Here is a 27216-nt window from a genome sequence, read left to right as displayed (position 1 = left end):
CATCTTCTTTCATGGGAGTATTGCACCTGTATTTGGTCTTCTAAGAAACCTTTTATCATTTGCTTCACCAGTGAATTATTTGACATAGATCCATAAAGGTATGTCCTTACTTGACAAAGATATTAAAAATTAAGTTTGATTCAGTGAAGGCTAAATTAAGAAGTGACTTAGGGTCAGTGGCAATATTGAAATCCAATAAGATCATGCTCAGCTGGGTGTGTCTTAAGAAGGAATATCATCATGCATCCAGGAAATTCCACCTTATATAGAATGCATAGAGTTCAGATGTCCCTTTAAACAGAAATCACCGGGTTTCCTCTCTTTTGTTGAGTGAACTCAGCTTTGCATTCACAACACATTTAACAAACTTACCAGTGTATATTCTGTTGTGTGCCTTGCTCATTTCTCTGATGTTAGGTAGGCTTTCTGTCTATTTGTGTGTTCATTTAAATGTCCATTCATCTTTTCATTTTTGTTAATGAAGAAAATCTATTTTAAACATCTTCCAAAACTTCACCATGATGGGAAAGAGAGAGGGACCTGTGATATCACAGATACAGGGCAATCAGTGCTGTGCACAGCCCACTCTAGCTGCAGACTGGTAGAAGTGTGTTTTACATAAAATTCCATATATGATTTGATGGTAGTCAGCCAGCAGCAGAGGATCATGAGATGGGGATCCTGCTTGTGAACTTCTCATATGGTACTAGTTGGCCTCTAGTGCCAAGAAAAAGGTGCCATAATAGATGGACCTTTGGTTTTATCCAGCAGGGTTCTCTGATGCCTCTAGCACTACAGAGAAAAGGGAAGCCCATTCTCACCAAAGTTTTCATATGTTTATTCCCCCCATCAGGGTCCAAGACACCAGAAAGGCTATGGGCAGCCTAGCCAAAGTGCCTCACTTTTAGTCCCCATACTTTTCAGTGAGAAAAGGTTAAACTAGTTTTTGAAATCAATTAGACTCAAAAGGGATCCATTTTGGATATACATTTTGTAAATCAATGGAGACTCCTAGATAGATTCTCAAAACATGGATTCATTTCAGTATTGTAAGGTGCAACCAGAATCTGAAGCAGATGCCTGCTGTACCAATTTTATAACCAGCCCAGCTCATGTGACCGGTTATAAGAACATCAAAGAGCTGCTCAAATCTCTTAAACTGTTTCCTGTGTGTGCACTGCATCTGGATTTAACAATATGCTTTGAATGATTGATAAATTTTCTATGAGAAAAGCCACAGTAAATAAGGAGAACTGGGGCCTGCTGTTCTCAGTCTGTCTTTTTCTAACTGAAAACGAAAGTTTAAATTAAAGGGTCACTGAACAGTATTTGATTACAGTGCTAGTGCAGAACAAAAAAATGTCAAATAAGGAGCTTGTAGCTTCTTGGGGTATTATGTAAAATGCCACACACACAAAGTATGCAATTGAAGTTAGTTTCTCTGCTACTTAAAATAGAAATAGCTTCATCATACCTGACTGATTTATTTATTTTTTACCATGGAAGCATCTGTTCCAGAAATAGAATAAAATTCCAGGTGTTTCCTTCCAAAAAGAAATATATCCTTTGAAATAGAGTTTTATTATATCCTTTGAAATAGACTTTATAATAAAAAACCCTTATCTCTTAAAAATGAAATCTGAAAGTTCAAGAATATATTATAATACACCAAAGAGATTCCAGACTATGTTTTATAGATCCATTAAACATAGCCTGGTCAGATGAAGACATTTGGAAATTCCCTAAGCATATATTATTAATAGCCCTATAAAGTGTGGTCCTGTCCCCTGTAAACTGCTGCCTGTCTGCCTTTTAGTATACAGAGCAAAAAGTGCATTGCCACATAGGATCATAAAGTTTCCACATACCAGTATTCATATTTTGTAAGTTCTGTTGCAGGGGTGATTCTGATACATAGGAAATGACCGGGGGGGGGGACATTTTAAAGATGTGCACTCTCTCTCTCTCTCTCTCTCCCCCTCTCCCCTTAAAACAAAGACAAAAAAACTGTGCAACATTTCAGAAACATTCTTTTAAAACATTCAACCACTCTCTGGCATGCATTCAGCTCAGGTTTCTTCAAAACTCTGTGCAGATGGTCAAACACTATAGAAATGAACATGTGAAGGAAACCAGGGCAGACCTGCATCTGTCGAACAGACAAGAAGGAGAAACAGAAAGAAGAAAAATCATTAAAAAATGTTTACAAGGCAGCTTCATGCCATATCTTGAGTCTTGGACCATCGGGATGAGGAAAACAGAATCCTATTCATTTAAGATATTCAGGACGAATACCACAAGATACCTCTAAGCTCATGAACAGAAATTCTTGTGATTGGCTCTGAATGCTGTCTATCAGCTCATCAGCAATGCCTTTTTTTTTTAAGATTTTTATTGAAGTACGAGAATTTTTACATACATTATATTCTCTCCTTCCAATGTTTAATTTCCCGTACCATTTTTTCTTTCCCTTCCCACCCCCTCCCTCACCCATAATCCATTGGAAGGGTTCAAACAGTTGTCTTCAGCCACGGGCACAATGTCTTTAATTTCCACTGAATGTCTTCTGGTCCAGTAGTTGTTATCCATTGAAGATAGGGGTTCCATCTGGTCCTTATCGCAGTAGACTTGGCCTTCCATGTCATATCCTGTGACGTTACTGCCACGATGTCTGACTGAATAAATTCAAACAGATAATTAGTCCAGACCTCTACTGTCCATTTTTCTCTATCTTTCCAACCTAGAGCTATTGTTGCCTTTCCTGCTAGTATCATTGCTTTGAAGGTATGCTGGTCACCTTTCTCTATGGCCGTGTTTCCTAGTATACCCATTGTCATAAGATTGAAGTCTATAGGTAGCTTCACTTTAAAAACTTCATTAATAACCTTAAGGATTTTATTCCAAAATCCCCCTACCTCTGGGCATTCCCAATACATATGGGAGAACCATCCCTTGGCTTGTTCACAGTGCCAGCAGTTAGGGTTCAATCCTGGTATCATATTAGCTAGCTGGGCCGGAGTTCTATACCATTTTAGAAAGAATTTTAGTTCGAGCTCCCTAAATTTGCTTACTTTAATCTCATCTATTCCTTTCATTATCCTTTCGACCTTTGATTCGCTAATTTGTTCTTCTTTACTCCACATCTTTTGAATAAGTTGGGTTGTCAGTTCTTTATTTGTAATCATCCTCTTATAGATTTTACCTATCATTCCTTGTTTAGCTTTTTCCATTTGTTTATATAGTTCCTCTATTGGCTCTTCTAATCTCATATTTCCTATCTCTTGAGCTTTAAGAATTTTATTATATAGCCCTCCAATTTTTAGCCAGTATTGGTTACCTATGTTCTCTGTTACTTCCTGCAATGACTTTAAGGACTCTCCTCTATACATATCTTGGACTATGTGATATCCCTTAGCACTAAGAATTTTCCACCATTTGGGGTCGTGTATTGCCTCGTATATGCTTTCTAAGGGTGCCCACAGGGAGATCCTTTTTAACCATATAGGTTGCCATCTCTTCCATATGCCTAATGCCAATTTCCTGGGTCCTATTGCAGATTTCAGATCTTCCTTAACATTATTTGTGAAGATTCCAAATCTTCCTGCACCATTGTTGGCCTCGTCCTCAAATCTGATCCACTTTTGTTTATTTTTTGCTCCAATTTCTAGTAAAGTTTTTAATTGGACGGCTTCATAGTAGTTATAAATGTTGGGGAGGCCCCACCCTAATTCTGATTTGTGGTTATACACAAACCTCTTTTGTGTCCTTGATTTTTTACTTCCGAATATCCATTGTCTTATCTCACCATTCCATTGTTCCAATTGCTGTTTTTTTATCTCTAGTGGGATGGCTTGGAAAAGATAACTTAGCTTGGGGACCCAGAACATTTTGGTAGCCTTGACTCTAGCTGTAATGCTTAAAGTTTTGTTTCTCCATCTTTTCATATCCTTTAGTATTTTATTCCATGTCTTCTTATAGTTGAATTCTGCGGTCTTGTTAATATTCCTATAGAGTTCAATACCCAGGTATTTTATTCTTTTAGAACCCAGGCCCATACCTGTTATGCTATTTATTTCTTTTTTTTCAGGTAGGTTTACATTAAAGTACATTATTTCTGATTTTGTTATATTTGCCCCTAATCCGGAGTATTCCTCGAAATCTTCTAATATTATCTTTATTTCTTTTATCCCTTCCTTGGGATTTGTTATGATTACAATAATATCATCTGCAAACAAGTTAATTTTCATCTCCTCTTTCCCGATCTTATAACCCTCTATCCTTCCACAGTTTCTTATTCTTTCCGCTAGTTGTTCTATAGCCATTATAAATAGGAATGGCGAGAGAGGGCACCCCTGCCGAACACCTCTGCGTATTGGAAAGGGTTGGGAATGTTCTCCATTGACTCTTACCACTGCTGTTCCATCTTTATATAGTTCTTGTATTGCAAACCGATAAGCCTCTCCTATTCCATATTTAGTCATTATTTCCCATAAGAATTCCTGTGAGAGTGTATCGAATGCTTTAAAGACGTCTAATTTCAATAACCCAAGCTTTTTTGATTGTCCATGATGTAATACATTAATAATATTTCTAATCGGGTGGGCAATATTTCTACCCTTAACAAATCCATATTGGTCTTCTTTTATAATTTTGGGGATGGCATTTTTTAACCTGTTTGCCATGATTTTGGCGAAGATTTTATAATCTTGGTTTAATAGACTAATGGGTCTATATGAACCTACTTCTTTGGGGTCTCTGTTTGGTTTTAGGATTACCGTTATTTCTGCCTTTCTCCATGTTTCTGGGGCTTTTTTCCCTTCTAGTATACCATTAAAAAGTTGTTGTAATTCAGGGGCCAGAATTTCTACCATTTCCTTGTAGAATTCGGCCGTAAAGCCATCTAGTCCTGGTGATTTGCCATTTTTTAATTCCTTGATTACGTCCTTTATTTCTTTTATTGTAATTTTGCTATCTAGTTTACTTTTCTCAGTCTGATCCAGTGTTAAATTTATATTCTCCTGAAAATTAGCTACCTCCCTTTTTTTATATAGATTTTTATAAAAGCTTGCAAAGGCCTCTTTAATCTCCTTTGGGTCTTGCATTTTGATACCGTTTATTTTTATACTTTTAACTTTTTGTTTCTCTTTCCTTATTTTAAGATAATTTGCAAGTCTTTTTACTGATTTTATATTGTTCCTCTGAAAATCATTTCTGACCATTACTTCCTTCTTCCACAGCAAAGTCAGATCTAATTCCTCTAATTGTTTTTTAATCTCCTTGATTTGGTTTTGGGTTTTGGAACAGTATCTAATAATTTGTTTGTTCTGTAATATTTCTAGTTCCTGAATTTTTAATTGTCTTTTAGAGTACCATTCTTTTTTTATTAATTTTTCTTTCATTATACAGTGCCCCCTCAAAACACATTTTGCTGCATCCCAGAGAATATCTGGAGTTACTGATCCTTTATTATCTTGGAAAAATAACCTGATCTGATCTTCCATATAATCTCTGTCCTGAACTTTGGCCATTATTAAATTATTATATCTCCAGGGTCTCTTGTCCTTACTCATTCTTAGTTCTAACTCAATACTTAAAGGGGCATGATCTGATATTATTATTGGGTGTGTTGTAATTCCTTTCACTATCCAATTACTAGCCTTTCCCAGGATAAAAAAGTCTATGCAGGATACTGTTTTGTGTCTGCTAGAGATATGGGTGAATTTGGGTTTTAAACCTAGAGTTTCATGTGCTTCTTGCAATCCCCATTCACTCAATAGAATTGTTTTATTTTTTGTGATATCCATATTCAAATCACCTGCTATAATAATTTCGCCCTCTGAGAACTGGTGGATTTTTTTTAGTATTTTAGTTAGGAATTTATTCTGCCTTTTGTTTGGAGCATATATGTTTACAATTGTTAGCACTTTGTTTTCCATTTTAGCTTTAACCAGCATAAATCTACCTTCCCTGTCTAGCACCATCTCTGTTATCTTAATGTCTATTCTTCTATTTACCAGGACTGCCACCCCTCTTGCTCTCGCTTTACTCCTTGCTTCTGCTAATACCTCCCAGGCTGGGTCATTAAGTAGTGGCTTTTTGTCTTTTTTTGGTTTGTGGGTTTCTTGAAGACACATTATATCGGCTCTTTGTTCTCTGGCAAACCTAGATAACCTATAGCGTTTTAGGTTGGATGAAAGACCATTGACATTCAGTGAGATAATTTTAATTGAGTTAACCATATTCTTTGTTGTTTTGATTTTTGTGACCGTTTAGCTGAGGAATTTTTTTCTTACTACTCTTTAACCCCCTCCCTCTCCCTCCCCCCCCCTGTGGAAGAGAAAATATATTGGGGAAGAAAATTCATCCCCTCTCTCCACTTCCGAGAATGCACACATCCCCTCCCTCCCCTTAACCATAACGTTTCAATGATACACTTAGTTAAATGGCCTTTTTACTTTCCTTTAGGGTGTATCATCCTGCGGGTGTGTTCTTGGTCTTTTCTCTGGTCGTGTTGGAGCTTCTCCTGAGGGTCCTTCTCCTGGGTCGACATCTTCCATCTCCTCCTCCATTTCCTGGATCAGCAACTCATCCACTTCGATTCCCAGCTGAGTCAGCAAAGCCCCAGCCTCTGTTGGGTTCTTAGCGATAAGCCTCTTTCCATCTTTAAAAATAAGTATAGAGGCAGGGTATACCCAGGAAAACTTTATATTGTTATTATGCAGTTTTTGTGCATAAGGTTTCATTTGGCTTTTTTGCCTTAAAGTAGCCTGGCAGAAGTCTCGCTTCACCCATACTCTTTTTCCTTGGAAACTCAACTCTTTAATTTTCTTCAAGGTCTGGAAGGCCTGTTGTTGCAACTTCTCTCTTGAAAATTTGATTATTACATCCCTGGGGGATTTTCTCCCCTTGGGCCCTCGCAAACGATGAGCTCGTTCCACATCTTCTGGCTTCAAACTAACTCCTTGGGTGCCTAACCAGGTTCTCAATGTTTCTTCTAATTCTTTAGCCAGTATTTCCTCTGGGATTCCACAAAGAATCATATTAGCTCTTCTCTGGCGATCTGACAATTCTGCCACCTGTCTGGTTAGAGTAGTTACTTTTTTTTCATTTTCCTGGGCTAGCTCTTTAGCTTGAATTGCTAATTGCTTCACCCCCTTGATTTCGACTGCTATCTGTAGGACATCCTCCTTCACCGACTTAATATCGTCTCTAATGTTGTTTTGGGAGGTAAGCATTAAGTCCTGGAAAGTTGCTAGCTGAGCAGACAAATCTTTCATTGATTTAGCCATCTTTGGACTGTTGAGTAAGGCCGTAGGTAGGAGGAAGCTGCTGGGCGTCCGTTAAGCTTAAAGCTAATTTAGTGACTTGCTTACCAGGTTTGCAGCGTTGAATTTGGCACCCCCGGATTCTCTAAGGCTTCACACGCTTTCTTTTATCTTTGTTTTCTTTTTTCGGTTTATCTTACATTCCTTTAGGCCATAAATTGTTTAGCGTGGCAGGGGAGTTCCGAGGCAGACGACCGGCTCGAGCTAGAGCATGCGCACAACCTCAGCTCATCAGCAATGCCTTAACTAGAAGGCAAAGAGTCAAAATTCTACTTTCAGGTTCTATCAAAGCACACTCAAAACCAGGCATCCCCAAACTGCGGCCCTCCAGATGTTTTGGCCTACAACTCCCATGATCCCTAGCTAACAGGACCAGTGGTCGGGGAAGATGGGAATTGTCATCCAAAACATCTGGAGGGCCGCGGTTTGGGGATGCCTGCTCAAAACTATCAGGCTGGGAAGCAGCAGCAGCAGCATCATGGACCTATGCCAGTGTGTATATATTCCTTATAAAAATCCCTTGTATTTTAAGATCCCAGGGATTATGTATGGCCTTCTTCAGGCATTCGTCTTCCCTATGTGTCTTTAAGAATGGAAACACAGAAGCGGTAGAAACAGCTAGTGTTGCTCAACTTTGTAATGTATAAACGTCCAGATGTGAATTTGACCTATGGAATCTAAATATGCTCCCCATTATTTCATACTAGCGCTGAGGGGGGGGGAACCTCAGATAAATCTAGGGATCCACATTACTTGCCCATGTGACCATTGCCTGGTTAGCAGTTTGTTTCCAGGTGTTCAAATTGTGGTGATTCAGGCTGTAAAGGGTCTGGATCCTAGATACTTAAAGGGCAGCTTCCTCACATTACTAGTCTGCCTGTTGCCTAAGATCTGGTACAGAGGCCATTTTATATGTCCTGCTGTTGTGCCTTCCATTGGACTATCACGTATAGACACACACATGCACACAGCAACACAGGTGATAGCTGTTAGAATTTATTAGGTGCCAGTTACTTCACTGGGGTACTTCCCATATGCTCTTGTAAATTTTTTGAGGTTAAAGCACTAAGCCTCTTCAGGGTGCTGGGCTGACACAGATAAGTAAAAGGGTCATGTAATTATAGAATTGTAGAGATGGAAGGCATCTCAATTATAGAATTGAGAGTCCCATGGACTGCAAGAAGATCAAACCTATCCATTCTGAAGAAAATCAGCCCTGAGTGCTCACTGGAAGGACAGATCCTGAAGCTGAGGCTCCAATACTTTGGCCACCTCATGAGAAGAGAAGACTCCCTGGAAAAGACCCTGATGTTGGGAAAGATGGAGGGCACAAGGAGAAGGGGACGACAGAGGATGAGATGGTTGGACAGTGTTCTCGAAGCTACGAACATGAGTTTGACCAAACTGCGGGAGGCAGTGGAAGGCAGGAGTGCCTGGCATGCAGTGGTCCATGGGGTCACGAAGAGTCGGACACAACTAAACGACTAAACAACAAGAGATGGAATGGGCCCTGACGGTCGTCTAATCCAACCACCTGCAATGCAAGAATCTCAACTAAAGCACCCATGACGTATGACCATCCAACATCTGCCAAGAGCTATTCCCCAAGGTTTCAGGCAGAAACCCTTCTTGGCACTGTTTCTACTGATATTTTTCAAGATAGTCTACTTCCCCAGTCTGTCTGAGTCTCTTCCTATAAACCACTTCTGCAAGGGTAGAGGTTCAAAGGGCAAATTCTGATGGGATACTGTAGAGAGATGACCTTTTCTTGGGGGGGGGGAATAAATACCATAATGTGCAAGCCATATGAAGGTGTTCTGCTCACATGACAAACCTACACATGAGCAGGGAGAGCAGGGATGTGTGCGCTAATTTAGGGGGAAAGTCAGTTCTCTTTGGGAGTGACAGGATATCATCAAGACCCATGAGGTTCAGCTGGATCTTTCGCCTTGCTGCTTTCCAACAGATGATGGAGACATTTATATTCTGCAAGGCTTTTGCCTTGCCAGGTGGATAATGTTTTGAGTGGAAGATTGTTTTTTAATCTGTCCTGCTTGCCACTGTTATATTTCTATTGGTGCTATGGTTTAATAGTGACATTCTAATTTTAATTAATGTAACCTGCCTTATGTGATGTGTAAGCAACAGAAAAGCAAGGACAATTTTCCCCTCGTAAAAATGGTGACACCATTAACAGCCATTTTTTTGCAATGCTGCAAAATTCTCTATGGTTAGATTTACAATGTATATACCTGCTACTTTTTTCTTTTCTTTTCTTTTCTTTTCTTTACTTAACAAAAGGCAGCAATCATTTCACATTGTATTGCATTAGTACAGATTATAATAAATTAACAGCAGAAGTTGTGCATTCCACATTGGAAATGCTTCATGGGATTTATAAAAATAGTCACTAATAATGCATTCATAACTATACTTACTTGAAAAAGCTCCCCTGAAAGACACACAGTGGTTATTATCTTTTGTCCATTCAAAGATATTTAAAACTCATGAAGCGTACACAACTGATGTCTCAGATTTTCTCATCTATTCCCTTCAATTACATTTAATTGTGCTCATTAAAGTAATCTAGAAATCATTTTACTTGTCTACCTAAAGACCAAGGGGCATAATTATAAAAGTAACTTTCCCTTCATTTCCATTCAAAAAGATTTAAATGAGCTGAGGTAAGCACTTTTGTTAAGTAAAAGGTAATAAGAAAAATAAAGAAACTACAAATTAAGAAATATTGAATATATAGGATGTCATCCAACCCAAGAAATTTGAAGATCAGTGGCACAGAACATTAATGGAACATGATAAATCGATCAAAGCAGTTATGAAGGTTTTTAGTCTTGCATCTCTTCCTGCAAAAATAATTTAAGGTAAAAATAGAAGTCGAGGAGATCTGTAAATAGACACATACCCAAACACACCTGTTCATTATGTAAATCTATATCGCATGTAGCGTTCTCCCCCCTTATAAAATCTGAGCTCGTATTTCTTCTTCTTGAATGGATGCCTGATTATTTAGAATGAGTGAACAATAAATTGTAAAACAGCATGTTTCTAGAATCCACTTTTGACAGAAGAAGACATTTACAATAAAAGAAGAGGACAGGAAAGGAGACAGAAAATGCAGGAGAAATGTCGGGCAGAATATCATATCAGTTCTTGTAAATCATTTATTGCAAATGTCACATAATGTAATGGTGGGAGATCAAGACCATATTCTCTCATATGAACCTACCAGGGTTTAGGGATATTAGGAAGATGCCCTTCTCTCAGCCCTGTCACCCTCACAGGCACATACAGTGGGGACATGATAGAGGGGCTTCCTGGTGTCTGCTGCCAGAAACTGCTGCCAAAAACTCCCTCATTGCTGTTCTTCCATCAGCAGGTAAAGACTTTCTTGTTCCAACAGGCTTTGGGAATTGACTGCTTCTAATTAAAAGGCTGGTACCGTGCTGTTTTTATTGTAATTATTTGCATGTTTTAAACAGATTTTATATATGTATATAGTTTTCATTCTATAAATGTTTAATAGTATTTTAACAATCAATTTTTCTATCTGTTTAGTGGTTCATCTTTTTATCTGTAAGCCATCTTGAGTCCTGTGAGGGGGAAAGAGTACAGAGAGCCCCCCCCCCATCCTGAGGAGTAGTTCCTCCACCAGCAGCGGAGCCAGCAGGGAGGGGGAAGAGTCCAGTGGGGAAGGAAGAAGTAGGAGACAGGGCTCTGGCAGGATAGCAGAGCCGCTGCTGCAGAGGAAGAGAGAGTGGGGGGGGGAAGGGGGAGAAGGAAAACATGGAAAGGAGACCCTTTTCCCCTCCGGTTCTGGAATTACGCAGGAGGAAACGCGGAAGGAGATTTGGGGTGCCCAGACTCTTATGCTGGAAGAAAACGCGGGAAGCGCCATTCCAGGGTTCTGGGTCAGACTGAGAACATGTATCCTGTACAGCTCTAGCACTGTAAATAGTCTGCACACAATAAAAACATGAAAAGGCAACGGTCTGGAGAGTCGTTACTCTAGAGTAGTCACAACCCATCGCCGGTGACAAGTCCCATTAGGGAAAAAGTGGGGTATAAATAAATCTAATAATAATAATATTAATAAATAAATAAAGGAAGAGAGGAAGGAAATTCTTTAAAAGAATTGATTTCAAATACAGACAATAAATGTCAGTACAGTGGTACCTCAGTGGTACCTCAGGTTAAGAATTCATTCCAGAGGTCCGTTCTTAACCTGAAACTGTTTCTTAACCTGAGACACCACTTTAGCTAATGGGGCCTCCCACTGCCGCCGTGCCACCGTGCACGATTTCTGAGGTACTATTTCTGGGTTAGCGGAGTCTGTAACCTGAAGCGTCTGTAACCCGGGGTACCACTGTAGTTGATAAGGAAATAGAACAACCAAATAAACAGCCCAAATAAAATAATATAAAATAACCTGGGATTTTATAGCACAATTTGTTTAGGGAATAAATTATTGCTGCATTTTTGAAAGCACAGCACTGCACTTTCTTTCATTTTCTGTTTCTTACAAGTTAAAATGACATATGGCCTTCCAGCTGTAGCAGAATCATCACTCTTCACTGAGTACGTATCTGAAATGAATCATTCTTAAGCTAATTTTATTTCAGCAGTGAAATTTTGAAAATTCTGCTGTATACACTCAGGTACCGATAGCATGGACATCCTGATCCTGGAATAATTCAAACTCTCTGCCTACTACCTTGGGGGTAAGACCCATTGTACTCAGCAGGGCTTTTTTTCGATCCAGAACTTGCCTGAACTCCATTCCGGCACCTCTCAGGTGGGCACCATTGCCATGATAAAAGAACAAGGGAGCCCTTCATGGTGAGTTCTGGCACCTCTTTTTCTAGAAAAATTGCACTGGTACTCAGGAGGACTTTTGAGTAGCTATGTGTAGGATTGTGCCATCAGGGTCTTAGCTAGCATATGAAATAATATCCCAATGGTGCATCCCCATTCACTTAAACATAGCTGGTTGTGCTGGTTGACATTCTTCTCTACATGTGGACATCGGGGACAGAAATAACAGGTCACCGGTGGTGAGCAGGGATGGGAGGTGCAGACTGTTGTGTCCCCACTCCATGCACTGAAGAGGCTCTCCTGAGCAGTTCTTTTATGATTAATGTAAGACAAATGATCCCTATTTATTAAGTAGTAAAGGCATTTGTCACGAGGAGAGAAGACTCCCTGGAAAAGACCCTGATGTTGGGAAAGATGGAGGGCACAAGGAGAAGGGGACGACAGAGGATGAGATGGTTGGACAGTGTTCTCGAAGCTACCAACATGAGTCTGACCAAACTGCGGGAGGCAGTGGAAGACAGGAGTGCCTGGCATGCTCTGGTCCATGGGGTCACGAAGAGTCGGACAGACTAAACAACAACAAAGGGATTTGTGCTTTATTCATAAGGTAAAAGGTAAAGGGACCCCTGACCATTAGGTCCAGTCGTGACCGACTCTGGGGTTGCGCACTCATCTCGCATTATTGGCCAAGGGAGCCGGCGTATAGCTTCCAGGTCATGTGGCCAGCATGACAAAGCCGCTTCTGGCAAACCAGAGCAGCGCACGGAAACGCCGTTTGCCTTCCCGCTGTAGCGGTTCCTATTTATCTACTTGCATTTTGACGTGCTTTCGAACTGCTAGGTTGGCAGGAGCTGGGACCAAGCAACGGGAGCTCACCCCGTCACAGGGATTCGAACCGCCGACCTTCTGATCAGCAAGCTTTATTCATAGATTCATTCAATTTGTATGGCAATAGTTATAGAATGAATGAACTGGCCAGAGATACAGCATGCCCAAATTTTGTGTGGTCTCAAACATGGAACTAAGGCGAGCACATTGTTTCCCCCTGCCTAAATGACACATCTGTGTACTCCCACATACTGAAGGACAGTGGACAGAAAGTGTCACAGAAAGCTATGAGAGTAGCAGTCTGGAAATACATGTGGATATCTGGTATTAAAACCGAATTGCTATATGATATTTTACCATGGTGGGGTAATCTCTTGGTATGACTGATATTAAGACTGTATCAACAATCACAAGCTATGTTTGGCTCCTGCTGTGAGGCAATTTTTTATATTTTAAACAAAAATCCCTAAAGTGCAAAGGATCATTAACTGTTTCCAAATTTTCTCAGTTTCTAACCACTGGGAGAAAACTTCGTGAAAAGTCTCATTCCTTGAAAATGGTAGAATTTTAATTTGTTTTTAATTGAGCCAAAAATATATGCAAATATTAATTTTGTGATAATTTAGATCTTCCATTCCACTCATTATTCAGATGATAATGAAAAGATACATTAGCCATGTTTTCCAAAACCTATTTTAAAAATCCAAGTTTGAAGAAACATTCTACTTTGTAATGTGTTTGCCTGCCTGCAATTGTATGCTACTTTTAAGTGGGAGGCATAAGCAGATGTCTGATACCTCAAAAGAGGTGTGGTGCTGGAGAATCTTGTTTAATGTGTCCAGATTATTGATATGCACTCAAACCTTCATCCTTCTGTGGAAGACAACTGAATGCCAGAGTAGCCAACTGAGGAAAGTACCATATGTTAAAGATGAGCTTGGCTAGGTTATAGACCACAGCAAACGGGAATTTCACTGGACTTCCTGAACCTGAGAGAATCCTGCATACTTTTGTCTGACTAATTGGGAAAGTATCCATAAACTGGTGGAAGAACAAAAACAGAGAACATCTCAAGAAGGCTAAAGGGGAGTAAAAAGGTGCTTAACCTCCATCTTTTAAATCTAACTTAGTATTCCATTCACGATTCTCTTTGAGTTGCAGGTAAGCACATGAAACAATATTCAGGAGGTTAGATTAGATATACTTCATGTGCCAGCATAAGGTCAGTTAATTATCTCTGATTGTCTATGGTGCATAATTTGGATGTGCTATAATGTTGATCGGAGTCTTTTTTCAAAAAAAAAATGTTAAGATGCATTTGTTAATTACAAATAAGGCGGAAGGAAAAGAGTGAGTTATTCATTTCCATAATCTTAATTGGGGAAGGGAGGAGAGAGAAGGAAAATGAGCCATCATAATAGTGTCTTTTGGATCCCAGATATGGAGCCTATTTGTATTAGAGGGGGAAGAAATGAGCAGCTCCAGAAACTTTACCAGGGCTGTGTGCCAAATTTGGCTGAGGCCTGAACCAAATTGGGCCTATTTGGAGGGATTGAACAAGTCAAGTTCAAACAGCGATAGGACACTGCAGATTGGGTTGAAAGGCCCAAAGTGTTCTGTGGCTGTCAAAGGGCATAACATCAGACTGTAACATGAGGCTGGCAACATGGGAAAACCTTCCTACCTTTTGATGCCTTGCTCACCGAGGATCACCCCCAACGCTCAACAGCAGAGGGGCTGATACTTCAAGGAAAGCTAATTGAGAGAGAATCACCCCCTCCACTCAACGGCTGTTAAATGGAGAAAACAATACTTCAAGATGTGTGTGATTAGCCAAAGAGCATCACAAACAAACCAGGATTATTTTGTTTTCTCCATACCTGTTGAGCAGACAGGCAATCCTGGGAATGGGGAGGCACCCACAGTCTCACTAGGGTAGGAGAAGGAGACACTCCCTCCTGTCTATCATGCTTTCCCTTGTGATTTCCAGATTGCAAGATATTGCATAGGGATCAGAAACCATGAAAGTAGCAGCTGTGTGCATTGGTATATATGAGCTGACTAAAGTCCATCATTTGCCCTGAAAGAGAAAATGATGTCCTTGAAGTTGCAGAGTATTTTGTCAAAGAAACAGCTTCTAAAAATGAAAATGAACATAGTAAATGCCTTTGTGGAGTGGGAAACATATGTTCTTTTCTTCGGCATCATGAAAAGTACATATGTTTAAATTCAAAATATTTTTCCACTATGCCTTCAAGTATCTGTGATCTGTTTTCCTAGCACAGTGTTTGGGGAGCAATTGTTTGAAAAGGTATATCAAGCCAAAGCACTTTTTAAACATTTCTTTTCCTAATAGAAAAGAAACCCTTCATACTTTGACTCTTGAAAGAAATTGGCTGTGCTAGGGGCGTGCCGCGGCAGGGAGATGACCAATGGGCTGGGGGGGAATGCTAACCATTCCCCCCCCACGTGAAGGCCTCGTGGCGCCCACAACATCTCCTCCCCCCGAGGTGGGGAAGAGACTTTGTGTGGCGATACCCCGATGCCTCCCCGAGAAATAAAAACACTAGACACATTGCATAAGGTTAATGGGCATAGAAGGCCACAACTTTATTGATTACGGATGTAGAGGGGTATTGGCCTAGGCATTGGATCTAACCGACTATATCTGACTCCAGCCCGCTCTGCTGGCAGTCTGTGAAAGGTTAACCACCGTTGGATGAGTCCTGCGATGCACATCAACTAGGAGCTCATCCTGGGGCCACCGCTAGGGGCATGCCCTCTGGCCCTCACCTACCACGGCTTCGGACTTGGCAACGCCCCCGGACTCCTTAAGGGAGTACCTTTCCGCATTTTGGGGGAGGTGATGGCCGCAACCTCCCCCCCACACCTGTACCTTCACGAGATAATCCAATGCCTACCGCCAATCGAGCCCAAAGGGCTCGCCGCCAATACCCCCACAACCGCAACCAATACCTAATAGCAAAAGGAATGTCAGCAAGTCAAACACCATTTCCCTCATTTGAGAGGTGTATGCCATCAACACGGTACAGGGACGCCTTGCAAAAGGAATGTCAGCAAGCCAAACACCATTTCCCTCATTTGAGAGGTGAATGCCATCAACACGGTACAGGAACGCCTTGCAGTCATATGACTCCAGCCTGCTGCGCTGGCAGTCTGTGAAGGATTAACCACCGTTTTGTGAGTCCTTCAACTAGGACTCACCCTGGGGCCTCTCAGAATCCTATGGCTGGGCACAAGATAGTTTGTCCATTCAAAGCTGAAACCTTTCTGGTCACTGTGTCCATTTGAAGCTGAAACCATTCTGGCCACTGCCAGAACCAAGAATTTCCTTCATTTATCAATAGCAGCAGGGGTGTGAAAGTCGCACAAAATGCGTCTCTTCAGCAGTGAAGACCAAAGATAGTTCAAGATTTGGAAAGGCAGTCGCCAGCTCGACAAAGTCTTTAAAATCTTCGGTGCAAATCAACGCCTTTACAGTAAACCAAATCATTTCCACCGGGCTGCACCTCCAAGAAAACAGGGGGATTTTGTGAGGCGGCCCTGGCGGCCTTGGCCTACACAGCTGGCAGGAGTCTGTCCCAGCACTTCCATCTCCTTGTAAAGCAGGAAACTTTGACCCGTGGAGGTAGCCCCAAATTGGGACCCAGTCTCCAATCAAGGGCGCGCGCCTGGGCATGGTACTGTGATCAACCATCCAGATATTCACCGTATTATCTCCTGAGAACAAAGCAAAAGAATGTAAGTGATTTGCCGAACTCAGTTGCTTAGTCACATTGTGCAGCGGAGGTAACCCTTGTAAGCTTGGACTTCCATTGACCCAAATCTTTTATTCTCTCCAATGAGAGGCCCATGTGTACCATTGCTGTAGCAGACCGAATTCGGAAGGAATGTGCAGTACCACACAGGGACTCTTCCCTCTCCTGTCCATTTTTGATTGACGAAAGTGAAGCAATAGTTATGTATCGGATAGAATTAGGTCGGATAACCAAGTGCCCTTGACAGACTGGTCGGGGGCAGGGAGCTCGCACACCCATCCTGATGGATGATGAAGGGGCCAGGCGTGGGTGTCCTTAACTGAAGGAATCGCCTGGTGTCCTTTACCGATTCTTATTCAATTTTTTTTAAGCTAAGAGAGGAATAGCGGCTGTCAGGCTAGTAAAAGACTTAACCACACGTCCAGGTAACACAGTCAGGCAAGGTATTAAAGCACCTGATCTGTGGCGGGAGGGCTAACTGTGCCTGATATCCCCAGATTTGCCCCATAGGCCATAAAATCTGAAAGCCAAAGGCTTTGAACCGAAAGTCAATGAAATCAGCCATAAGAGTGGACAGAGCCAATATGTCGCTTCTCCCACAGCCCATCGAGGCTAGGCATCGCGATGCCGTTAGTAATTCCAGAAATAAATGTGCTGGTAAGTCGAAGAGAAACTTAAGGTGAAGCTGCACAATTGCGCAGAGTGGGAGTGACATCATCTTGGACTGCTTTGCAAGGGTACCGATGACAGCTCGATTATCCATCCCAAAGGAACGTGGCGATCTCTGAAGTCCTCCATCCAGGGTGAACTGGAACTATTATGAAAGAAACTTCCAAAGGTTAAATAGCATGCAATAGTAACCAGGCAAGCCAAAAGGCCACAAAGTCCGACACCAATGATTTTGGACCTAAGTCCATCACATCCGCCCAGGCCCTCTTATAAGATGTCACTACTCCCTCAGCCCGTTGAGGTATGTCAACGCAATGCCATTAGTAACCCCGGGAAAAAATTCCGAGAAGTTGATGATAAACTTAAGGCAAAGCTGCACGAATGCACAGAGCGGAGCGACATCCTCTTGGAATTCGACGCCTGCTCTGCAAGGACACCTACGACAGCTCGACTATCAATCCAAAGACAAACACAGAGATCTCTGAAGTCCTTCCACCAGGGTGAAGAGCCACTACAATGAGAAGAAACTTGGAAAGGTTAAATTGTATGTAACCGCCAACTCCATGCACCACTGGTGTCCATGAAGGAGCCCTGACTGAATCTGATAATGTGGAAAGAATTACCAATTGTCCTGCCAGAGAGATATCCCCTTGTAAAGATCCAAGAAGTTCAGTCAGGAGTACACCCATATGAAGAGGAATGAAGTCCAGCGGTTTACCCAGCCAGAAGCGCCCCGAATGGCCGGCCTGGCTTGCGAAGTTCAAGAGTCCCCAGAGACTGAAACCACCATATGCGTGCTAGGGGAAGTGAAGAACTCTGGAAGAGGGGAGTTTTGGATCTCGAAAGATCCAACAGCATAAACCCTCATATTGTGCTAATATATGCTGGGATTCCCAACCAAAAGTGAATGAGCTCTGAACTGGAATCCTGGCCTCAAAGACCTCTAATTTTATATTTAAGTAAGGCTGTTAGTGGTACACAAACCATGCCATCCTTAGCCCAAGGCTAAGCAGCCCAGCAAAATCATTCTCAAAATAACCTACAGGGCCCAGGACAAAGCGATAGAAAGCACGGATTGTAATATATGCTTTGTTGTTGTTTTAATTATTATTATTATTAATATGTATTATTGCAATAGTAACATTAATCCAATTATATTCGATACCAACAAAAGATATTTGAGATTGTAAATATCTGCACGGTGCTTATTGTTATTATTATTAAATATTAATAATTATTATTATTGGTGTACTTATTTCTTATTTAAAGCACTGTTTCATACTGCCATCAATGAGATTTGCAATGGGCAGAATGTACGCAGGCAATTAACGGGGAGGGAGTGGGTTAATCAGCAACCAAGCATAGAAACAGCCTGACGTGTCCCTGTGGTTCTAATCGAATAAATAAGATTGCAAACCAATATTGCTCTTGCCAAAAGCAAAAACAAACAAACAAAAAAAAAACAGTCACCAAACAATATGCCCCCGAGTATTGATAATATCTATGCTGATGACCAACCAATGCCCCAATATTGTCTGCATCGCCTAGGAAGCAGGACCCCACAGGAAGCGGGGTTTATTCTCAATAATGTGACTCAATATTATGCACACTGACTGGATTGACAATACTTATTTATTTATTTATTTTAATTAAGAATGCTGAAGTTTGTTTGGCGTGGGCTTGGACACACCTGGACTAGACACCATTTAAAGCAGTCTACTGTGCATCCCGGACTCTCGCAGGGGACAAATCTGAATTCAATAACCAAAATTTTTAAGGATGTGGAATCTTTAAAAGGTGTGGAAAAAGTAGGAATATGGTAGGGTGCCCCTAATTCCATCAGAAAATTGTTGAAGGTTATGGCGTTATGCAACCCCCAAGCTACATCTGCTTCATAGAATCTGAGTTTTTGTTGTTGTTGTTTTTTGTTTGTTTGTTTTTTCCTCCCCTGGTGGTCATCTAGTCCAGCCCCCCGTATTGCAAGAGTACGCAGCTTCCAATATGGGAATTGAACCTGCAAACTTGGTGTTAACAACACTACTATCCTACCAACCTAGAAACAGTACCTCAGAGTTTGACTTGACCTTAGAGTTCGAGGGACCCTAGAGGTCATCCAGCCCATCCCCCTGTAATGCAAGAATATGCAGCCTTCCCCATATGGGGATGGAAACTGCGACCCTGGTTTTGTTTTGTGTTTTGTGTGTGTGTGTGTGTGTTTTGTTTCTTTCTCTCTCTTTTTTTTTCCTTTTTTAAAATATATATATCACTACTATCCTGCCAACCCAGAAACGATAACTCCACCTCAGGATGAGAACCAGAATCATACTCTATCGGCAAGGCGACAGCAGGAGCCCCCATTAGCTAAAGTGGTGCCAATGAACTGATTGGCGGCCCCTGGGGATGCCCTTTTTATTTATTTATATTATTACTTTCCAAAAAGGACACTATAAATCAAACCACCCTAAAGTACATTTATGCTGGGACAGTGAGTTGAATAGACTGTAGCCTTGGAAGGGGTCTGTAGGTCATCCAGTCCAACCCCCTGCAATGCATGAATATGCAGCTGTCCCACATGGGGATCAGTGTGCAACCTTGCCGTTTTAAGGCACCGTGCTCCAATCAACAGAGCTATTTCAAAGGGAATCTAGTACAGAACATAGTAAATGCCTTTGTGGAGTGGGAAACATATGTTCTTTTCTTCGGCATCATGAAAAGTACATATGTTTAAATTCAAAATATTTTTCCACTATGCCTTCAAGTATCTGTGATCTGTTTTCCTAGCACAGTGTTTGGGGAGCAATTGTTTGAAAAAATCTCTTCCCTCTTCGGGGGGAGGAGATGTTGTGGGCCCACGAGTCCTTCACGTGAGGGGGGAATGGCTAGCATTCCCCCCAGCCCATTGGTTCCTTCCCCGCCGCGGCGTGCCCATGGCGCACCCAATCAGGATGCTCCTTGGGGGCGCGGCTTGCGCATTTAAGGGAGCGCGCGGCGGGGAAACGGCCTCTTTTCTCCGGACCTGACCTGCTTTTAGCCTCGCTGAATCACTCGCTCGCTGAATCACTCGCTGAATCACTTGCTCCAACGGCGTTTTTCAACGCCAGCCTTATTCCTTCCTTTGCGCCTAAGGTGACTAACCCCAAGCCGCGCGGCGCTGCATCCGGCGGCGGGGAGCACCCGGCCGTCCGCTTCGCCGCGGCATCCATCCGGGATCCAGCCTGCCTCGGAGTGCCGGGACGCTCACCTCTCAGGCGGCTCTCTCCCGCGGCCCTCCCGACCTTCGCCTGCGGCTTGAAGCGCCCAGCACGGGGCTACTCGACGCCATCGGCTTCTAGGCTCCGCCGAATATCCAAGCAATCCAGCCGGCGGCGGCGGAACCCCTGTGGCGTCATACCATCACGCTCGCCGGAGAGGACGTCCTTCCTTCGCGTGGCTGCCGCTAAGAGCCCCGATTTGGGTGCGGATCCCGCGGCTTGCTACCCACAGGCAACCCGCTTGGAGAAGCGTCTGGCTCCTGTTTAGCGTTAACCGCTCCTAGTTCGGTCGCGGCGCACGCAGCTTGCCTTCGCCGCGGCGCGTTCCCCTAAGCGGGCCGTTTCCCGGTCACCGAGGCCACCGCATTTGCCCTGCACGCCAGGCTTCGCGTCCCCCTCTAGCAGCTCATCGCCGCCTCGCCATCATCCCGCAACGTGGAACCGTGAGTTGGGTAGCGGGGAGGGTCGTGTTTCCCTTTTACTGTGGGTGGCTTGCCTAACCGCCGATAGCTTAGGTTTTAAAAGGCTACCCTCGTTGTTCCCTGCTTTGCAGGCAGTGCTCAAAGTTTCATTCACTATTGCGGGTACTCATTTCTCTGTGTGGGGACACGTGTAGTTAGGATCAGCAGGGCATAATTTGGGTCACCCTCGTGGGTCGCTACACGCGGCTGGAGTTACCTTGCCCGAGCCTCGGCGCCCTGGGGCCATCGCCGCTTATTGTTGGTTGTTCAGCTTCTCCTTTAGCAGCGTTCTGTTTACCCCATTAGCTCATCGCCTTGGCTTGGCTAGGCCACGTGTGTGACCTTTCGCCTACTTCCTGGAGTCAGCGACCTTAAGGGGCGCCTTTTGTTCTCATTCAAAGAATTGCTATTGTGTTTGTCCTTTTCCTAATCTGAGTAGAGTAGCATTTGGTTTTTGGCGACCTTTTACCTCATTCCTTTAGCAGTCGCTGCTCCTTAATAACATTAGCAGTCTCCTTCAGAGCTTCGCCTCCTTGGGTAGCCTGTCTTAAGCCTGCCTCTGCTGTAGTAATAGCAAGGAACGCTAGCCTTCACAAGCCCCCCAACTTTTGGCGTGCGCAATTACTAACTGGGAACTTACTTTGCCAAATTGTTTCTTAGCCCTACTGGTTACGTACGTAAGTTTATTTTCTGATTAATTCGAAGGGGAATTTGCAATACAGTTGCTCCTGCCATTGCCTCTCGTGCGCACAAGCTGGGGGTTTTGAGGAAGCCGTGCATTGGCACAGCAGTCTTTTAGTTAACTCCTTTGGTGGCTCATTCGCGGGACCGTCTAATCGGGACAATTTCAGCTTTATAAGCGGCTGCATTTGAATTCGCTTGCATTTATTTCCCCAGTTTGCAACTTTCCTTGATATTCCTTTAGCCTACATAATAATAATAATAGTAATAATAATAATAATAATAAGGTAAAATAAAATAATAGCAGCAGGCGCTGCTCCTACATCAAGCCCCTGTGATAACGCCTCATTCCGGTGCCACTAGCAATTTTACTGTACTTTTGAGCTTGGTATAATGGCCCCTAAACGCAAGCAAAAGGAGTCTGCGGTGGTGCCCTCCAAAAAACGTGCTACGGCCGGCAATACCGCGTCCAGCGCTCCTACGGTTTCCGCTATCTCCGTTCCACCTGAGGCCTTGGCTAACCTGTTTTCAGGCTTCCAAAGTTTCTTTCAGCAGTTTCATAGACCAGCTGCCACCATTCACGAAGTTTCCCAGGAAGGGTCCCCCGACTTCATTGCAGGGACACCCGTGGCCGAGGTTGTGCGCCCCGGGCCCTCATATGCTACTCCTCCAGAGCAGCCTAGGCGCGTGGAAACAAGGTCTCAAACTGCCTCTACGGGTGCCGCCTCTAGCGGTGCCAGGGACAGGACACCCCCTCCAGCTGCGGGTAACGCTTCCACCTCCCAGCTGTCGCCAGGTACCCCTGCCTGTCTGCGGAGTCAGCCGCCAGATTCCCAAAATAGGTCCAGGCGTCTCTCGTCAATCACATCCTACGATAGCGACGCTCAGGACCAGGTGCGAGCAACGCCATCTCAGCAGGGCACTGCTCAGCAAGGCGTCCAAGAAAAGGGGAAGACGAAGAAGACGGGCCAGAAGAAGACCAAGAAGACCAAGCATACGGAGCCAGGGGACGACTCAGGTACCTCTTCTTCAAGTTCTGATGAGGATGAGGGAATTCTAGAAGGGTACTGGGGCCAGGGTGAAGACCTGGTTGGTCTGCCAATTTGGGCACACGAGCGTAGGGCTAACTCTCACCGCAAAACCTTTAATGGCACATTGGAGTGGAAAAATGGGGCTTTGGTGGAAGATGTAAAAACTTCCACTTTCGAATCTTCCGATTTCATTCTGGGGAATCATTTGTCCAGCAAAAAGAGGAATAAGATCCTGAATGGGGATTTTGTCGACATATTTACCCTCCTACCGCCAGCTAAGATAAAGGGAAAAGGGGAAAAGAAACGCACATATGGAAAACGTAAATATAGGGAGCCTAGGGCGGAACGCACCTTCGAAAACTGGCTGGACGGTTTCCAGGTATATATGGGCACTATAGTGGCTTGCTACCCTAAGAGGGCAATGCACCTCGTGGCCTATATGGCGCACGTGAGACGGGCCTATGAGTTGGCGGGGGAAGGCCCTGCTCTTTTGTATGATGAGGAATTTCGTAGGAACGCCTCCCTTTTGGCCACCACCCGTTGGGACCTGCGTGACCAGAACTTTTGGGGTGAGCACGTGAACCCCTACATAGAAAAGAAACACCCAGACGCATCCCGATCTGCAAAATTCGAACCAAAAAGACCGGGCCGCCGATTAGTGTGCTGGGAATTCAATAAGGGCACGTGCACCAGAGCATACTGCAAATATAGTCACGAGTGCGAGAGGTGCCAGGGGGCCCACCCAGCGTCCGCTTGCTTCAAGGGCCAGCAGTCCTTTCGCGGGGGTCGCGGCAACTTTCGGCAGGGGCCGAAAAGTGCCGCAGCCCAAGGACCAGGTCCCACAGGCAACAGATACTAATTTGTCCCTGTCCTTGGCTTTCACCCCTGTCAAACTCCACCCGTTAAAATTATTATTACAACTTTATCCCAATAGGCAAGCAGCGAAATATTTGGGGGAGGGATTTTCTAAGGGCTTCAGAATCCCAGTAAAAGTACCACCAGTTTCTGGTAACCCACCAAATCAAAAGTCTGTACGGGATATGCCCGAAGTAGCCAGAAAGAAAATTGATAAGGAAATTAAAGCAAACAGAATAGCTGGCCCCTTTCCGTTCCCCCCGATGCAGGACCTTCATGTTTCCCCATTGGGTGTCGTTCCTAAAAAGACCCCTGGTGAGTTTAGACTAATTCACAACTTGTCTCACCCCAAGGGCTCATCGGTCAATGATGGTATCCCCCAGGAGCTTTGTACCGTTAAATACGCCTCCTTTGACCAGGCAATAAAGCTTATTAGGAAATTTGGCAGAGGCGCTTTATTGGCAAAATGCGACATCGAATCTGCATTCCACTTGCTGCCGGTTCACCCTCAAGACTTCAGGTGGTTGGGATTCAAGTTTGAGGGGGCGTATTACGTAGACAAAGCAATGCCCATGGGTTGTTCAGTGGCATGCTCAGCCTTTGAATCGTTTAGCACATTTTTGGATTGGGCCCTACGATTTAGGACAGGCCTCGAGGGCGTGACACATTACTTAGATGACTTCCTTTTCTGTGGGCGGGCTCTGAGTGCGGATTGTGCTTATCTCCTTGAAGCCTTTGCTTCCTTGACCACAGAGCTGGGCGTTCCTTTGGCTGCAGAAAAAACTGAAGGGCCGGCTTCCACCATAACGTATTTGGGAATTGAGCTGGATACCGTTGCCCAAACATCACGGTTACCCCCAGAAAAATTATCGGCCCTTAAGCAAATTATTACAGAAACACTTCCTCTTAGGAAGGTGACACTTAAGCAAATTCAATCCCTCCTTGGTCACCTTAATTTTGCCTGCAGAGTGGTGTCCCCAGGACGTCCCTTTTGCTCAAGGCTTGCTCGACTGTCAGCAGGACTGCGCGCGTCTCACCATAGGGTACGCCTCAATAAGGGTGTAAAGTCTGACCTGAGGGTGTGGTTACAGTTTTTAGAAAAATTCAACGGCATCTCTTTATGGCAGGACACTTTGAGATTGAGAGTAGATTTCCAGGTTCACTCTGATGCAGCGGGTTCACTGGGTTTCGGAGTTTACTTTAAGGGCAGATGGTGCGCCCAGCACTGGCCTCCGCAATGGAAGAATAAACCCCTCATTCGCGATCTAACATTTCTGGAATTCTTTCCCATAGTCGTAGCAGTTCATTTGTGGGCAGACGAGTTCAAGAACCATCGGGTATGCTTTTGGACCGATAACCAGGCTGTGGTCAACGTTCTCTCGAGACAATCTTCACGATCTCCAAGGGTGTCTGCCTTGCTGCGGGCCTTCGTGTTGCTGTGCTTGCAATTGAACATCTATTTCTCTGCCAAATTTGTGCCTGGTGTTAATAATGACATCGCGGATGCTTTATCTCGTTTCCAGATGGACCGCTTCCGCTCTCTCGCTCCAGAGGCTCAGCAGTTGCCGGAGGCGTTCCCGGAACATCTATGGAATCTTGGGAACGAGACGTGCTAGAGGGAGTACTGGCGTCGGTTGCCCCCTCCACTCTTAACACCTATAAAAAGGCCTGGTCTGACTTCCGGTCCTTTCGCGCAAGGTCCATGGGTTCAGATTGCGACACACCCCCTAGTAGGAAGGAGGTCCTAGCGTACCTAGCTGGCCTAAGGAGACTGGGCAGGGCGCCCAGAACCTTACACATTCAAACAGCCGCTATCTCCTTCTTTAGTAAGGCCACCTTTGCAACCGACCCTTGTGCGGATTTTCTGGTGCGCAAAGCTTTGGAGGGCTGGCGCAGGCTCCAACCTCCGCGCATGGATAAACGGAAACCCATTACTTTTGTCTTACTATTCCAAATTCACAAACAGCTCAGGAAGCTGTGCTGGTCAAAATACGAGGCAAGACTTTTCTCAGCAGCTTACTCATTGGCCTTTTTCGGCGCTCTCAGGATTGGTGAGGTGGTTTGCGAGGGTTCTCCCGCCCAAACTGCCAAGGGTATCTTGTTATCTGACCTAACATTGTCAGAAAAGGAAGTGGTAATTCACATCCGCCAATCAAAAACGGATCAATACGGAAAGGGCACCTTGATGCGCTTGCCAGCTACAGGTCACTGCGGCCCCTGCCCCGTGAAGGACACTAGGCGTTTTCTTCGTTTGAGGCCCGCCTCACCCGGTCCGCTTTTAATTCACCAGGATGGGTCTTGTTTAGCCCGCCATCAATTTACCCGCGTCATGCGCAGGGCTATCGCTGCTTGTGGCCTTCCTCCCTCCGATTTTGCAGCACATTCATTTCGTATTGGCGCCGCCACAACTGCGGCACATATGGGTTTGTCGGCAGAGAGAATAAAAGACTTAGGCCGTTGGAAGTCCAAAGCGTACAAGGGGTACCTCCGCCCTACAAAATAAGCACCTCAATCCACAGCTGTTGGCTTACGTCCCCCTTTCGTTTTCTTTGCAGAGAAACGTGTTAACATCTGGTTCTTTGGTCATAGCATCGTGCATTGGGCCCGGGCTCGCGCTTATGATCGGAGAATGGGGCCCAATCTGGGGCTGCCATCATGGGTTAGTGTGTCCTGGATCACGAGACGAGGGATGCGTTGGAGTGAGTTCCTGCCAACCGTGAGATCTAGAGCCGCTATGCGGGGCCCTCCGGATATTCTGGTGGTGCAGTTGGGCGAAAATGACTTGGCTTACCGCTCTGGCCAGGATTTAAAATGGACTATCTTTGCGGACTTCGATGGACTGCTGGCTGATTTCCCCAACTTGACAATTTGCTGGTCCTCTCTGCTGGAGAGGCGTGTTTGGCGTGACAGCTGTTCGCCCGCTGCTATAAACAAAGCAAGGAAGTTTTTGGATATCGCTGTGGCCAGAAAGGTCTTGGCCTTGAATGGACTTTATATACCGCACCCGGACATTAGGTTCGATAAGCTTGCTTTATACCGTGCAGATGGCGTCCATCTTTCTGATGATGGAAATGACATTTGGATTTCTGATATACTAGGTGCTATTAGGAATTGGTTCCGGCTGTAAGGGTATTGGCGGCGAACCCCTCTCGGGGCTCGATTGGCGGTAGGCATTGGATTCTCTCAAGAAGGTACAGGTGCGGGGGGGGGAGGTTGCTGCCATCACCTCCCCCAAATGCGGAAGGGTACTCCCCTAAGGAGTCCGGGGCGTTGCCATGTCCGAAGCCGTGGTAGGTGAGGGCCTGAGGGCACGCCCCTAATGGTGGCCCCAGGATGAGTTCCTAGTTGATGTGCATCGCAGGACTCATCCAACGGTGGTTAACCCTTCACAGACTGCCAGCAGAGCGGGCTGGAGTCAGATATAGTCGGTTAGATCCAATGCCTATGCCAATACCCCTCTACAGTCGTAATCAATAAAGTTGTGGCCTTTCATGCCCATTAAC

Source organism: Zootoca vivipara, chromosome 9 (genome assembly GCF_963506605.1).
Source record: "Zootoca vivipara chromosome 9, rZooViv1.1, whole genome shotgun sequence".
In the NCBI taxonomy this organism is placed as follows: domain Eukaryota; kingdom Metazoa; phylum Chordata; class Lepidosauria; order Squamata; family Lacertidae; genus Zootoca; species Zootoca vivipara.
This window is presented reverse-complemented; position numbering follows the sequence as displayed.